Genomic DNA, 5,735 nt, shown 5'->3' on the forward strand with positions numbered 1-5,735 from the left:
TTAATAATTTTGTCATTTAATCACTTTCAGAATGTTGGACTTTAAAAATAAACATCATCAGATGACAGTGCCAACAATGAAAAAAATGTTTGTGAATACGGAACTGTATTTGGCTTTCTTCAGTACTAGAAAACAAAGTTTCCCTTCAAAAAACATGCTCTGAAAAACAGACATATATACACGCAAATACATTTTAGTTGTTGTCTTTCATTGCAACTATTGAAAAAATTGTTGTTTGCATTCATCAAAGAAAGAGAAGGAAAAATAGGACTCCAGTAACGTACTACAATGCAGGACAATGATATACTATGCAGATCACAGAAGATAGTTCAAAACTGACCTATACTATGTATAATTGCAGGAATTGCTCTTAATGGCTCTAATTTCTATGAAGAACATGACAAAGATAGGTCACATTTGTGTCAGTCATGCTCCAGTGTTCCCCAGTTCAACCACATCAGGCACTGGAGTGGCTGATAGGTACCTCCGACCACTACACCACCACTAATCAGCCCATTGAATCAATAAGCTCCACCCCTCTTACTTTCTTCCCCAAATCTGAATCACTCTTGAGTCCCTGTCTCTCTCTGTGGACTACAGATGTGAACTAACTGTAGCTGGAATTTTGATGGCTGCTGGGGGAACCAACAGACGGGACAGTTTTCTTGCGGGGAGGAGCACATGTACTGTCTCCCAATCCATTCATTTTTAAGTAAAGAAAGATGCAGACATAATACCTCATCACATTCACTATTGAGATAACAATTGATTTTGCCCCAATCACTAAGATGGTCCTGGTAATTCTGTTGCAGGGGAATGCTGAACAATTCAAGCAATCAAGCTCTCAGGCAAGGAAGAAGGAGTGGTGGTGTGTCCTTCTATGTTAGAGAGTGTTTAGATTTTATTGAGCTAATGAATGCGAATGATAAGGCTGAATCTCTACAAGTAAGGATCAGAGGAAGGGTCGATAAGGTAGACATTCTGGAGGAAGTCTTTTAATAGACCTCCTAACCAGGACAAAGACACAGATGAGGTGTTCTATGAGCAGCTGACAGAAGTTGTGTGATCGCCAGTCACTGTCCTTATGGAGGATGTCAACTTCCCTGATACATGCTGGGAATACAACGCAGAAGAAGCAGTTTAGAAGGTTCCTAGAGGGATGGAAGATCCTTCTGCAGCTGATGAGACAGCCTACCAGGGGAGGTGCCCCGCTAGACCTGGTGTTCACAGAGAAGGTCTGGTGGGAGATGTAGAGGTCAGAAGCTGTCTTGGACAGAGCGACCATGAAATAGTAGAGTTCACAATTCTTGGTGGAGCAATGAGAAGGGACCAGCAAACTGCAATCTTAGATTTCTGGAGGGCGGACTTTGAATTGTCCAGGAGACTAGTAGGGAGAGTCCCATGGGATTCAGTCTTGGAGAATAAAGAGGTCCAGGAAGGTTGGTCATTCCTCAAGAAGGAAGTCTTAAAGGCACAGGAGCAGGTTATCTCCCTGAGCCACAAAATGAGCTGGTGGGAAAAAAGACTGGCGTGGACAAAAAGGGAGCTTTTCCTGAGGCTCCAGGAGAAAAAGAGAATCTACCTCCTATGGAAGAAGGGACAGGCAACTCGGGGAGAGTATACAAAGAAGTTGTTAGGATGTGCAGGGAGAAAATTAGAAAGGCAAAAGCCCAGCTGTTAGACCTACTGTTCCACCTAGACCGTCACAGGTCCATGGGGCCAGATGAGATCCATCCAATAATGCTGAGGGAACTGGCAGAGGTGATAGCCAAGACACTTTCCATCATCTATCAGCATTCCTGGTCAACTGGAGAGGCTCCAGAAGACTGAAGACTTGCCAATGTGACTCCCATCTACGTAAGGAGGATCTTGAGTACTATGGGCCTGTCAGCCTGATCTTAGTGCCAGGGAAGGTTATGGAGCAGATTGTCTTGAGGGAGATCACATGGCATGTGTGGGACAACCAGAGGATCAGGCCTAGCTAGCATGGGCTTGTGAAGGGCAGGTCCTGCTTGACCTGATCTCCTCACTGCAAGAAAGACATTGAGGCCCTGGAGAATGTCCAGAGAAGGGCAAAGAAGCTGGTGAGGGTCTGGTGCACAGGCCTTATGAGGAACAGCTGAGGATTGTTTAGCCTGGAGAAGAGAGGGCTCAGGGGACACCATATTGCTCTTGGTGGTGAAGTGGGGGGTCAACCTCTTCACTCATGTAGCTAGTGATAAGACTAGAGGGAATGGCCTCAAGTTGCACCAGGGGAGATTCAGGTTGGAGGTTAGGAAATACTACTTCTCCAAGAGTGGGGAGGTGCTGGAATGGGCTGCCAGGAGAGGTGGTGGAGTCACCGATCCTGGAGGTGTTCAAGAAACATTTAGATGCTGTGTTGAGGGACATGATTTAGTGAGTACTACTGGTAATAGGTGGACGGTTGGACTGGGTGACCTTGTAGGTCTTTTCCAACCTTGGTGATTCTATGATTTTATGATTTTATGATTCTCCAGCTGCACTGGAGATCCAAATGGTATAGACAGTAATCTATCCTTCTTCACCAAGTGTTAAACAACGGGGCTGAAATAAGTCTATTTTTTGAAACATTCCTACTATTTGTAATATTCATTATTCAATATTCAATGTGCTACCGTAAATCTCAGGGAAGTGGATCAAACTCTAGAGAATTCAAAAGATGCTGTCTTAAACTGAGAAAGAAATAATTAGTTTCTTTTACAGTAAACTATTGAAAAAGATCTTGGGGAAAAAGTGATTCATTTCAGATGAATCACATGGTAAAGAAGAGTGTATCATTTTGTAATCAGTATCAGTGGCTGACCCTTTCTTGCCTCCCCTTACATTCACTCACTGAAAAATTAACTGTTCAGAAGTGCAACATAACTATAAAAAAGACTCATTCACGAGAAGCAAACCTGCTAGCAAAGCAGCAACAGACACTGTACTGATTCACTGCTTGAAGGAATTTTGTTTAAACTGCATGAAAAGAAAACAAAAGCTTACATAATTAAGACAGCCTCTTCACTGTTCTTATAAAGCATTAATATTCTGGATTTGCGTTGCTAATTTCGTTACTTTAAGGAATCAAGCAGCTGGTTTGTCACAGAATAATGGCACAATCTCTTGGACATGAAGTAGACTAAACAACGATAACGCACTTTCAGAACCTGTCAGAAGTGTCCCAGTCTCAACCCATCCTTCTTTAACCACAGACTCCCTTCTTGCTCTGTTTAACATCAGCCATCTGCTTACATCTAAGGCCTGAAAACTGCCTCAACTCTCCAGTGCTGCAAAAATGTTGCATCTCTCATCAACCAAAAATTTCAGAGTATGTCAGAGTATTGACAGAATAATCTTTTGGCTTGTTCTCATTATTTGTTTGAATTACTGTGTTTTCAAGAAGAAAGAAAGGAAACCCACACACTGAGCAAATGAAGACACTTTGCACATGAATTGTTCCCCACTGAGCAGCAAAGCTTTCACTCTCTCAGCACTAGCCTTGTCCAGATGAAGGAGCAAGAGGATTGATAAGGTAACTGTGATATCCTCACAGAGCTTGCTCCTCTGCCTTTTCTTTAGAAAAACTGATAATTTAATTTGCTTATAATTAATTACGCAATATTTTAAAGTAGTGTTACTACTTTTGGTATTGTTCCTATGAGTGTTTAGCTAGGATCAGATATTCATGATGCCTAATGAAAAGCTTTAAGAGTATCTCATTAACAGCTATCAATTTCAAACATGCTTTCACAAAGGACAGAACAGCACACATCAAAGCATGGAAAATAAGTGGAAGAACACGGCTGAAAGTACTGATTTTTTACAAGGAGCATCATGTGAAGTTAAAGTTGCATCCCATAACTTCACCATATTGTCTTCCTTTGTCCTCCTTATTGGTCACTACAAGGATAACATGATCTTTTGTTTCTAATTTGATCCATGGCCAGCCCACAGGGTCCTTGGTGTAATAACGGCAGCCGTGTCTCATCAGAAGGATTCTTTACATAGAAGTGTAGATCTATGCACTGTCTCTTCAAACAAAGTCATCAAGATGGAAAGTTTATTTGAACTAAACAGTATGCAGTGAGCCAGGGGGAAAAGAGTGGAGAGGTAAATGCGCTTCTAAAAGTCATTCCTGGGAGACAATTTGGACTAAATGCACACAAACTGAACAGCAACACAGGTCTCTCACTTGCTCTGGGGTTACTGACCATGTTTCTCCCTACTGTCTTTGCAGATATTTCCGTGCAGTGACCTGAAACAAGATCTTCAGGGTTGCATACGTTCTTCATTATCTGCCTATACAACATCTTTTCTAAAGACCATGCTGCAAAATTCAATCTAATAAAAATTTGCCTCCTGATTTTCAGAGACCCATTTTTATGCTGGACTAATCCGCTAACTCCAGTAATGTCAGGGAGAGATGCATTTTCCAGTTTCAGTTCATGTATATCTCTAGTCACACAGACTATAAGCTTCAATAAGGACTACTTTGGACTATTTTAAGAATAAGTTTAGCTTTTTTTTTTTTTAAATTCTCAAACTCAACTATGAAATTGAACAAAACCACATAACTTGTCACTAATCTCTCAGTTTAGATAGATCCAGATAGAGCGAAGATAATGGCATATATTGAGTGGTACAAGCGCAAGAATTATATTAAGCTAGGAAGGCACTAAGCTGTCATTAGAAATCTGTGGTGTCTTGGTGTGATCTCTTGGTGTAATACCCATTCATTGAAGGTCCTGTCAATCAGGATGTATTAGAAATGATTTAAAACTTGTGTTGCTCAAAAAGATCTTCAGTACCAAATTTACATGAACATTTCAGATTTTAGGGTTTCTGACATAATAGCCTATGTCATGAGATGGGGTGTTCACTGCTCTAACTTCATAAACAAGTCAAGACGAATAAGCAAAAATGAAGATACAATAATGGAAAGAAGCCCCAAAACTGAGAAGCAAATGATCTAAAGCTCATGCTGGAAAATATGCAGTAGGTCAACATGGAGTAACATACTCTGGTCACACAAGATAGGCCAACGGAAAGTGAGGAGCAAACTCTGCCTCTAAAACAAATAAAGGCATGTAAGTGCATATTTTCTCTTTAATTCCATGCTATGGGACTTGCAAACACAAAGGTTTTATCAAGAAAAAAAAAGAAGGGAAAAAACAAAGATTCAGTATACTACCTGTTTTTTTTTTAAACAAAATTTTTAACAAAATTTCCAGCTGTAGCTAATGGCATCTGACTGCTCTTACTTCCTCTGCACAACTGCTGATGTCCAGCAAGTAGAAGGCATGCACGTCTTCAGCTTAATCTGCTCTCTCACATTGCTTCTTCTCTCATTTTTTGGCACAAGGCTTACCTGCCCTATGCTACGCCGGTGACATGTTTGATCTGTGTACCCCGGTTGCCCTGGAGTAGGACAAAACTTTGTAAATCTCCACCATTCAAATAGATTCTCTGAAAATGTGGATGTATCATTTTAACACATTTTCTCATCCTCTTTATATACCATTCCTCCTCCCTCTCTCCCCTCCAGCCGAATTCCCCTTTCCATTTTCTTCAAGAAGAATGCATGCAGTAAGAAGTGAAAATGCAGCAGCTGTTCACTTGTTAAAATATTTATATTTTATTTATATCACTTATAAACATTTATATTTTATTTATATTTTCCTTTTTTTTTTAATTTACAGATTGAGCCAACTACACTCTATGACCTAATCTGA

The 5,735-nt window shown here is 40.6% G+C and overlaps 1 protein-coding gene and 1 long non-coding RNA gene across 3 annotated transcripts in view; one reads left to right on the forward strand and one right to left on the reverse strand.

Annotated features, from left to right (window-relative positions):
* The window catches only part of LOC104911592, a 21,373-nt gene extending 16,220 nt beyond the window's left edge, over positions 1-5,153 (forward strand). The window contains exon 3 of the long non-coding RNA XR_002116334.2: positions 4,241-5,153. This is a non-coding gene — a long non-coding RNA (uncharacterized LOC104911592). The remainder of the gene's footprint in view (positions 1-4,240) is intronic.
* Positions 1-5,735, reverse strand: part of EGFR (epidermal growth factor receptor) — a 153,002-nt gene that overhangs the window by 100,866 nt on the left and 46,401 nt on the right. The window lies entirely within an intron of this gene.

This window comes from Meleagris gallopavo, chromosome 6 (genome assembly GCF_000146605.3).
Source record: "Meleagris gallopavo isolate NT-WF06-2002-E0010 breed Aviagen turkey brand Nicholas breeding stock chromosome 6, Turkey_5.1, whole genome shotgun sequence".
NCBI lineage: Eukaryota > Metazoa > Chordata > Aves > Galliformes > Phasianidae > Meleagris > Meleagris gallopavo.